The sequence below is a fragment of the Hemibagrus wyckioides genome, linkage group LG06 (genome assembly GCF_019097595.1).
Source record: "Hemibagrus wyckioides isolate EC202008001 linkage group LG06, SWU_Hwy_1.0, whole genome shotgun sequence".
Taxonomy (NCBI): Eukaryota; Metazoa; Chordata; class Actinopteri; order Siluriformes; family Bagridae; genus Hemibagrus; species Hemibagrus wyckioides.
Window position 1 is genome coordinate 42,337,470 of NC_080715.1, and position 11,683 is coordinate 42,349,152.

The following is an 11,683-nucleotide window of genomic DNA, read 5'->3' on the forward strand; positions in this document are numbered from 1 at the left end:
TTTCCTGAAAACAGACAGAGACAGAGAGCCTCAGCAATCAGGTTTGTTTTATCTAAAATGTGGAGTTACTTCCTGGTTCTGTGAGAGAGATAAAGGGATGGAGAGAGAGAAGAGGAGGGAGGAGCACAAACACAGAGAGGCTATGAACACTCCTCTGTTAATCATTTCATTTTGCATTAGTGCATAAATATAACATTTACATTTGCTGCATTTGGCAGACACCCTTATCCAGAACAAGAAACAAAAATGTTTCGAAGTTTCTATCAATAAATTCATCACTTGTTTGCTAAGTCACAGACCAAGTCTCCGATCCATCGTGCAGTGTGAACACAGCAGCAGCTGAATGCTACCCTAGATAGTCATGCAGTGTGATAACAATGGTGATCTGACCACTTTGAAAATCATGCAGTGTGAACTTGTGTCACTGTGCACACAGGACCAGACCACCAGAGGGATCCCTCCCTGAATATTGACTGTGTACATCTGGTTTCTTTTAAGCAGCGTGCTTCCTCTATTCTACTGGAAGTATCGTCTCCTCATGTCACGTACTAAGCCTTGTGATTTACCTGCCTAGTGTATTCATGTGTATGATCTCTGCTTGTTTTCCTGGTTATCCGAGTTTCATCTTTTATTTCGATTTTGACGCTACTATTTGCTTTTCCGGTTTTGATCCTCTACCTGCTTTACGGTTTCCGATTCTGCCTGCTGTTCTAAATAAATCTGCTTATGGATTCAGACACTCACGCCTCCAGCCAGTCCTTACAGGATACTTCGCCACATGACAGCAGCTCTGTGGCGTCAGTGCGTCCTCATCCAGGCCTATCAGACGGAAGTGGATACGCTAAAGCCTGCAAACCAACAGGTCCAACAACAGCCGACCAGCCAAGCTACTGCTACCCACGTCAGCATCCGGTTCACGCAGTGAGTTACCATGCTTCGCTTTACAGGAAAAGTTTGATGGCTCCGCTGATCAATGCCAAGGATTTCTACGGCAATGCGATAACTTTTTCCAACAACAGCCGGAAGCCTACAGCAGTGAAGCAACCAGGTGCGCATTTGTTATCCTTTCTCATGGGTAAAGCACTGGATTGGGTGTTGGCTGTCTGGGATTCAGACACCCAGGTAAAAATGTCTGCTAACTATTTTGCAAACCAGATAAAGGAAGTGTTCGAATACCCCGCGGGGGGCAGAGACATTTCGGTTCAGTTACTGGAGCTGTGCCAAGGCTCGGACTCAGCGGCCGAGTATGCTATCAAGTTTCGCACACTAGCGGCACAATCTGGGTGGAACGTACCTTCACTCATGGCAGTGAAATCGAACAACTTCAAGGAGCCAAGTTCTTCACCAAGCTGGACCTGCGCAGCGCCTATAATTTGATGCGGATCAGAGAGGGGGATGAATGAAAAAGGGCTTTCCACACCACCCATGGCCACTATGAGTATCTGGTAATGCCATACGGTCTCACGAACACCGTGTTCCAGTCCCTCATCAATGAGTTCTTCAGAGACATGCTAAACCGCTACATCATCGCTTACATAGACAATATCCTGATCTACTCCCCCAAACTAGAACAACACGTCACACTTGTTCGAGCTGTCCTCCGTCGCCTAGCTGACCATCACCTAAACGTCAAGCTAGAGAAGTATGAGTTTCACTGCCTGTCTGTGACTTTCCTGGGTTACATCATATCCTGGGGGGGGGTTGGCTGGTAGAGATGGACCAGAGCAAGGTGTCAGTGATCACGGCATGGCTGAAGCTATCTACTATCAAAGACTTACAACGATTTTTGGTCTTTGCCAACTTCTACCGCAGATTTATACGTAACTACAGCACTGTTGCGAGCCCCCTCATGTCTCTATTAAGAGGGAAACCACGCCACCTCAGGTGGACTGATCAGGCTGAACAAGCCTTCCTTTGTCTGAAACAAAGCTTCACCTTGGCTCCCATCCTCTGTCACCCAAGACCTGATCTACCCTTCATTGTTGAATTAGACGCATCCAGCAGTGGGATCGGGGCAGTTTTATCTCAACGACAACCCAGTTCAGGGAAAGTACAGCCATGTGCATTCTTTTCAAGGAAGCTCACACCTGCCAAAGTGAACTATGACGTGGGGAATCATGAACTTCTGTCTATGAAGGCTGCCCTAGAGGAGTGGAGGCACTGGCTGGAGGGAGCCAACCATCCATTCCTAATAATCACAGATCATCGTAATCTCACATACCTCAGAGAGGCCAAGCAGCTGAACCCTCGTCAGGCCAGGTGGGCACTGTTCTTCTCCTGGTTCAGGTTTTCAGCCATGTACCGACCAGGCTCTAAAATCAGTAAAGTGGATGCTCTCATGGATTCTGGATGCTCAGAATCCATGACACCACAGACCAACCTGTTGTTCCCAAACCTATCCTCCCTCCAACGGTCCTCATAGCCCCTGTCCAGTAGAATATACTATGGGAGATTGAACAGGCCCAAAGCTCAGAGGTGCCTCCTTCCAACTGTCCACCAGCCAAGATGTTCGTTCCCACGGGACTTCATACTCGAGTGATACAAGGGACTCACGAAAGCCCCAGCACCGTTCACCCAGGTATACAGAGGACAACGCAGGTGCTACGACAGATTCTGGTGGCCGTCCCTTCACCAGGACGTTGAGGAGTTCGTCTGTTCCTGCGCCATATGTGCGCAATCACGAACCAGCCACCAACTACCTGAGGGCCTCCTGGAGCCATTACCTATTCCCCAGCGTCCTTGGTCCCACCTCTCAGTAGACTTCTTGACTGACCTTCCAGAATCACATGGCTTCACTACTGTCATGGTTATTTTTGATCGGTTCTCTAAGGGCTGTAAACTGGTTCCCATGAAAGGGCTCCCATCATCCTTGGAAACTGCTCAGGCTGTGTTCCAGCATGTGTTCCACAATTTCGGCCTGCCTGAAGACATCGTATCCGATCATGGAACACAATTCACGTCACATGTCTGGCAGGAGTTCTGCCGTCAGTTGGGTATCAACGTCAGCCTGAGTTCTGGTTACCACCCACAGTCCAATGGCCAAGTGGAATGTCTCAGTCAGGAGCTGGGGAGATTTCTCCATGCTTACTGCAGCCGCGATCAACAAAGGTGGAGTGAGTTCCTGCCCTACGTCATTCCTCTACTGGGCTGACCCCGTTCCAATGCATGCTGGGCTACCAAGCGCCACTCTTCCCCTGTTCAGGTGAATGCTCATGTGTCCCTAGCATGGATGAGTGTTCCAGAAAGAGTCAAGAGGTCTGGGAAAGGGCACATGTGAGACTCCAGAGTGTGGTGAGAAGGCAGGAAATCCAAGCAAAGGTGACGTCCTCATCCTGTTAACCAAGTGGGCCAAAAGGTATGGCTATCGACTAAGAACCTGAAATTAAAGTTAACCTGTAAAAAACTCAGCCCCAAATACATCGGCCCATTCAAAATCGTCCGGCAGATTAATCCTGTGTCGTACCGGCTAGAGTTACCTCCTGCTTACCGCATTTCACCTACCTTCCACATATTCTTGCTCAAATCCTATCACAACTCTATGTGCAATGCCCCTACGACTCTCGGGGGGATTTCTGTTACTGTGAACACAGGACCAGACCACCAGAGGGAGACCTCGTCTGAATATTGACTGTGTACATCTGGTTTCTGGTTTTTAGGCCTTTTTAGCAGCGTGCTTCCTCTATTCTACGTGAAGTATCATCTCCTCATGTCACGTACTAAGCCTTGTGATTTACCTGGATAGTCTATTTATGTGTATGATCTCTGTTTGTTTTCCTGGTTATTCGAGTTTCATCTTTTGTTTTGGTTTTGACGCAAATATTTGCTTTTCCGGTTTTGATCCTTTACCTGCTTTACAGTTTCCGATTCCGCCTGCTGTTCTAAATAAATCTGCTTATGGAATCAGACATTCACGCCTCCAGTGAGTCCTTACAACTTGGCATAAGACTTTGTGATTCCCTTGTGTTACTAGCCTAAGCCTTTTATTATGTTTTGGATTACCTACTCTCATTCATTCATGCCTCTCTCTAGGGTGACATTGCTGGATTCCCCTTTTGGATTTACCAGCTTTAACTGTGAAACAATTTTTTTTGGATTCTGGCCCTGTTATTGATTTTTTGGATTGTGACTTGTACTCTATCTGTGTTTTTCTTTGTGATTTTGCTTCTGTTTTTCTGCCTGGTCCTCTGTGTTTTCCCTTTTTTTCTGATTGGTTCTGAAAGGTTCAATTACTCAGTCTGAGAGAAAGACTTAGCCATGTCAGACTCAGAAGAAATTTCAGGGTCCTCTGGTAAGGCTATAGCCACAGAGTTTGAGAGGATTATGGCTTCCTTGAATAGTTTTAGCTCATCAATCAACACACACAGTCAAGCTCACCAGCAGGAGACACTTGCCTGCCATGACCAAATCCTTCAACAGCTAGCAGTTTGGCACCATGTGTTTCTTTTTCTGCCCTGCATGTTACACAAGACCCTCCTGTCCCAGCTCAACTTTAAAACATACATTCAATTGAGTGTATTGACACTAAATGTATCAGAGCTGAGATAACTTTATCTTCCAGTCTTCAAGGGTAGTGTCATAGAGTGTTAGATTTACCCTACAAGGGGGTTAAATTCTCCCACTAAAACTAAAAGGAATTGACTGCAGTTCTCAATAAAATGTGACTTTTTTCTCTTACATTAACATTTGTAAGTTACTCAAAATTACATCGGATTTAGAGCATAGGCGTGTAATAAATACTCCATCATGGCCCAACCTGCATTAAATATTATGCTGATCATAGAGACATGTCAAAAATAATTTCACTTGGATCACCAGAATTAGAAAATGCAGATGATTTCCGAAGTTAAAAAATTCTTTAGTTACTTTACAGTCTTCATTAAGGTGCCACAAAACGATTTATTTGACAAGCAGCATTTTAGTTAAATTAAACCCACATATATTATGACTTCCTTTCCTTCTGATCCCCTTATATGAGACTGATATTAACACCCAGGAACAGAAGTTACTTGAAATCATGGTGGCAGCAACCAACATCATTCCTTTGGGTCTGCTACACATGAGACTGTTCCAGCTCTGGATCAGAAGCAGAGATTTTCACCATTGAAAACACCCGTTGAGGGTCATAAGGGTTATGCATCATAGACTTTGTACCCATTTTATGTGGACTTGGTTTCTCAGCTTGGAGCCAACTCTTGGGAAGTGTCATTGTCTACTATCAGGACGGCCTGCATTCATGCCCTCTCTTCTAGTTATATGGTCTTGCTTGTGTGCATTTCTCTATGACATGACCTGCCAGAGCCGATCTTTTTTAAATTTTAAATTCTAATAATCATCTTTGTCTTTGAACTAGATGATATTTTTCTTATCTTAGGAAAAATCTACAGATACACAACTCAAAATAAAACAAAGACCGTAAGATTGCCAAAGACCGTAAAAGATTTGTCATAGGTATCCTACTGAGGACCTTATATAGTAGCTTGATGGAACTACTTCAAAATACCAGAGTCATCATTATAATTCTATTTTACTTTACTTTTGTAGTGTGTTCAACACAAAACCCAAACTTTTATGTGGTTTGAACCTGAAGGTTCAGTCAAATCCTGAATAGATTTCTGTTTAGTGTCTGAAAATAGGCTTAATTTAGAGTCCAACTCCTTAGTTTTTGTAGTCTAACAGATCATTGTTTAGTTTAACTAATTCTTAGACCTACATCCACTGTAACGATGCTTGCAGAACCAGAGCACCAGAGGGAGCCATCACCCGAATATTGACATTTGCAAACTCACTTCCTGTCTTTCTCGGGTATTTAAGCAGCACGCTGCCTATTGTTCCCTGTGAAGTATTGTTCTCTCTAGTGGATTACGTGCCAAGCCTTGTTTATTGTCCTGATTGCCTGTTACTGTTTTCTACGAGTCTCGGTTTTGCGGTTTTGGTTTCTGTTCGCTAGTTCTTGATTTTCCGGTTTTTGACCCTTTCGCTTATCCTGCCTCGAGTGCATCCTTACAGAATACTTCGCCTTCAGAGAATCCAGCGGATCCTCGTGCAACCATAGTTCGCCAAGGACATATGATCCGGTTCTACCAGGACCAGGTGGAGGCGTTAAAAGCCACCAACGCGCTGCTACGACAACGACAATCTCCCGCCGCAGCTCCAGTTCCGCCTCCACGCAGTGAAATTCCACGCTTCGCGCTGCCAGAAAAGTTTGATGGTGCCGCGGATCGATGCCGAGGTTTCCTGCGCCAGTGTGACAACTTTTTCTCTCAACAGCCGGAGGTATACTGCAGCGATAGCGTCAGATGCGCATTCCTTTTATCTCTGCTGATGGGCAAGGCGCTGGATTGGGCTTCGGCTGTGTGGGATTCGGATCCTCAGGTCAAGACCTCAGCTGATTACTTCGCGAATCTGATCAGGGAAGTGTTTGAGTATCCGGCAGGAGGTAAAGACATTTCTGTCCTATTACTGGAATTACGCCAAGGAACGGATACAGCTGCTGAGTTTGCTATTAAGTTCCGCACGCTCGCTGCTCAGTCAGGCTGGAATGAGGCGGCATTAATAGCGGTGTTTCGGGAAGGACTTACTAGAGAGCTGAAGGCGGAAATAGCGTGCAGAGACACTGATGTTACTCTCTCCCAGTACATATCCACTGCTATTCGCCTTGACAACCTGCGGCGCCAGCATCGTACTCGCACCCCCACACCTCGTTCCTCACCACGTGGCACTATGGAATACCACAGCCAGAAGGAGGAAGTCACCGAGCCTATGCAACTGGGGAGGTCTCATGTTTCTGAGGTTGAGCGTGAACGCCGTGTGCAGCTGCAGCTGTGCTTCTACTGTGGACAACCAGGTCACAGAGTCTTCCAATGCCCAGAGAAGCCTGCCACATCCCAGAGAGAAGTCGTGAAGCTGGTTTCTAAGGTTTCTCTTCCTGCCTACGTCCTTCACAATGACTCTCGTTTCCGGATCTGCTGATCCGGTTGACTCCGGATCAGCAGTGAACCTGATAGACAGCAACCTGGTCAGTGAGCTCGGCCTATCAACTATCCCATGCACTCCGCCGTTAAAAGTCACTGCCATAAATGATCAGCCCATTGGGGAGGGCCTTCTTACTCACCACACACCTCTCATGGAGGTTCAGATCGGATTATTTCACAGAGAAAGACTGAGATTTTTCGTTATTTCCTCACCATCAAACCCTGTCGTCCTAGGCCTTCCCTGGCTTCAACTTCATGACCCGGACATTTCATGGAAGGAGGGGGAATTAAAAAGGTGGTCTACCTTCTGCCTAGAGAACTGTTTTTGCAACCCGATAACCCGTCCATGCCTGTCCATGCCTTTCCACGTCTATCGAAAGCCCCGAATCATCGCTCCAAGTCACACTCCCTAAAGAATACCAAGATTTCCAAGAGGTCTTCAGTAAAGAAAAGGCCGCCAGATTACCCACACATCAACCCTGGGACTGTGCCATTGACCTTCTTCCGAACACCATGCCACCTAAGAATCGTATTTACCCCCTGTCACTTCCTGAAAAGCTTACTATGGAGGAATATATTGAGGAAGCCCTTGCAGCTGGATACATCCGCCCGTCTACCTCACCAGCGGCGGCAGGGTTCTTCTTCGTAGAAAAGGACGACGGCGGCCTTCGACCCTGCATTGACTTCCGAGGCCTGAACGCAATCACAGTCCCGTATCCTTACCCTCTTCCCCTGGTTCCCGCAGCCCTCGAACAGTTACAAGGAGCCAAAATCTTCACCAAGCTTGACCTGCGCAGCGCCTACAATCTCATCCAGATAAAGGAGGGCGACGAATGGAAGACAGCGTTTCACACAACACATGGACATTACGAGTATCTGGTCATGCCATATGGACTCACGAACTCCCCCGCCATCTTCCAGTCACTTATCAATGAAATGTTCAGGGATATGCTAAACAAATTCGTCATTGCTTACATAGATGACATCCTCATATATTCTGCCAGCCTAGATCAACACGTTTCTCATGTTCGTGCTGTCCTCCAACGCCTCACCAACCACAATCTCTATGTGAAACTGGAGAAATGTGAGTTTCACCGTTCCACAGTAACATTTCTAGGATATGTAATCTCGCATGAAGGAGTAGAAATGGACCAATCGAAAGTGTCCGCCATTACATCCTGGCCTGAACCTACCTCCATCAAGGGTTTGCAACGCTTCCTTGGATTTGCGAACTTTTACAGGAGATTCATCAGGAACTACAGTACCATTGCTAGCCCAATGACTTCACTGCTGAAAGACAAGCCCAAGAAATTAAAGTGGACTGATCATGCCAGAGCTGCTTTTCAGAAACTTAAGAAAAGTTTTTCTTCCGCTCCGATACTCCGTCATCCTAACCCTGAGCTGCCGTTCGTAGTGGAGGTGGACGCTTCGAGCTGTGGGATAGGGGCTGTGCTTTCTCAACGTCAACCTGAGTCCGGAAAACTGCATCCTTGTGCCTTTTTCTCCCAAAAGCTCACACCGGCCGAAATGAACTATGACATAGGGAACCGGGAACTACTATCGATAAAGGCTGCCCTGGAAGAATGGAGGCACTGGCTCGAAGGGGCCCGCCACCCGTTCCTGGTCCTTACCGATCACAGAAATCTGGCCTATCTTCGGGAAGCCAAGCGTCTCAACCCCTGGCAAGCTAGGTGGGCGCTATTCTTTACACGATTCAAGTTTTCAGTCTCCTACCGCCCCGGGTCTAAGAATGGGAAAGCAGATGCCCTGTCGCGAATCCATGAAACCCTGGAGCCACCATCCAGCCCAGATCCTTCCACCATCTGTCCAAGTAGCTCCTGTGCAGTTGGACCTGATGAGTGAAATTGAATGGGCTCAATCGACAGAGGCTCCTCCCCCAACATGTCCACTGACCAAAGTTTATGTACCCACAGGTTTCCGCCAACAAGTGTTACGATGGACCCATGAGAGCCTGAGTTCAGGACACCCCGGCACCCGTAGAACCATTCAGCTGGTACGACAAAGATTCTGGTGGCCATCGCTCAACCACGATGTCGAGGAATTTATCCGGTCCTGCTCGGTCTGCGCACAGTCCCGAACAAGCCGTCAGCTACCAGAAGGTCTACTTCAACCACTGCCAGTTCCACGCCGACCCTGGTCTCACATCTCAGTAGACTTTCTCACAGACCTCCCTGTCTCTCAAGGTTTCACCACAGTCATGGTTGTAATCGACCGCTTTTCCAAGTCCTGCAAGTTAATCCCCATGAAAGGTCTGCCTACTGCCATGGAAACAGCCACAGCCATTTTCCAAAACATCTTCCGTCACTATGGTTTACCCGAGGACGTTGTTTCTGATTGCGGCCCACAGTTCACATCTCGTGTGTGGTCGGAGTTTTGCAAACAACTCGGGATCAATGTCAGCCTCAGCTCTGGGTATCACCCCCAGTCCAATGGCCAAGCGGAGTGGCTTAATCAAGAAATTGGGAGGTTCCTAAGAACATACTGCAGCCGTGAGCAACACCGTTGGAGTGAGTTTCTCCCCTGGGCTGAGTATGCCCAAAACTTGTTGCGCCACTCCTCGACTGGCTTAACTCCCTTCCAATGTGTATTGGGCTATCAACCTCCGCTCTTTCCTTGGTCCGGGGAACCCTCGGATGTGCCTACAGTTGAAGACTGGTCAAGACGTAGTCAGGAGGTCTGGGAAAGAGCCCATGTTCGTCTCCAGAGAGCGATCCGACGAAAAGAGCTCCAAGCTAACCGGCATCGGCGTCCCCACCCAGGTTACCAAGTGGGTCAGAAGGTGTGGCTTTCTACTAGGAATATAAAACTAAAACTTCCTTGTCATAAGTTAAGCCCCAAGTTTGTTGGCCAGTTTAAAATTCTACGCCAAGTTAATCCAGTTTCTTTCCGCCTTGAGCTTCCAGCATCGTATCGTATCTCGCCTACCTTCCATGTGTCTTTACTCAAGCCCTTCCACGAGCCTCAAACCACCGGCCCCGCTATCACTGAACCTCCCCCACCACTGGACATTGAAGGCTCCCTTGCCTACCAGGTGCGCACCATCCTGAATTCCCGTCATCGAGGTGGCCGCCTTCAGTATCTGGTGGATTGGGAGGGTTACGGCCCAGAGGAGCGTTGTTGGGTTAATGCACAGGACATTCTCGACCCCCTCGCTCACTGAGGAATTCCATCTGAGCTTCCCGAATCGACCTGCTCCTCGTCCACGGGGGCGCCCGCGTCGACGAACACCTGGAGGTGTTCCTGGGACCAGAACCAGAGCACCAGAGGGAGCCATCACCCGAATATTGACATTTGCAAACTCACTTCCTGTCTTACTCGGGTATTTAAGCAGCACGCTGCCTATTGTTCCTTGTGAAGTATTGTTCTCTCTAGTGGATTACGTGCCAAGCCTTGTTTATTGTTCCTGATTGCCTGCTACGTCTATGATCTTTGCCTGTTACTGTTTTCTACGAGTCTCGGTTTTTGCGGTTTTGGTTTCTGTTCGCTAGTTCTTGATTTTCCGGTTTTTGACCCTTTCGCTTAGCCATATAGATTCCGATTCTTGCCTGCCGTTTTGTGAATAAAGATCTGCATATGGATTCTACTACGCCTGCCTCGAGTGCATCCTTACATCCCCCTGTCTTAGGGAAAAGTGGTCACTGGAAATTTCATTCAAACCTCTTTAAAAGTGATCACTTCTTTCAAGAAATTAAAGAAATAACAAACATTTTTTATAAACTATTATATTTATATATTTTATTTTTTTTATTCTTTTTTTTAAAATATGGTACATCAGATCTCCATATCATTTGAAAAATTAATAAGCGGGTATAGTACAAAAAAACTGGATATCATTAAAGAAATAAACAATACATTTAACAATCAATTATAATGGAATTTTTAGGTCCCCAAAATCTCTTTTTTTATGTGCTAAAAGAAATTTCTGAATCTCACATTCTTCCAACTATCATGAAGCAGGGGATCATTACTCTCAATCCCAAACCTGGAAAGGATTAGAAAATTAATGGAAAACCTCAGGCCCATAACCCTGCAAAATTTTATCTTGTAACTACACTAACAGATTAAAAACCAGTAGGCAAATGATCTCAGACACACAGTTTTTTTTTTTTAAAGGTCGATGTATTTGTGATAGTAGACTTGATTTGAGCTTGACCTGCTGGACAATCATTATTTAATTCAAGAAGAAGTGTTGATTTTATTAAATGCAAACTTGTTTCATTCAAATTTGGTAATATTACTTTATAAGGACACTAATAGTTCTTCTAACAGTCTTATTACCACAGGGTTCATTGCCAAGATTCTCAGTTAACAAAGGAATTAAACATGGTTGTCCATCTCACCCCTGCTCTTTATTATTGCTGCAGTGGAACACTGACAGTGTTAGACAAACAACAGGCTGATGACACCAACATATTTATGAAAAACAGTAACCAAGTGAACAATAAATCCTCAGAACAATTATTTTTCCTTCTCTATTCAAATGAAACCTTAAATTACTTTCAATTCATAACTCCCCTATGTCAATAATTTCTTATACTTTTGTAAAAGATACCATGGGAGAGTAACTCACTAAACACTCAACATCTGGAATAATCTAGATATTTATAAGTCTATTTTGAATTCATGATCATAAACAGACATCTCTGTCATTGGCTGAACTTATCTTACATTATGTGACTGTTGTAATGTGT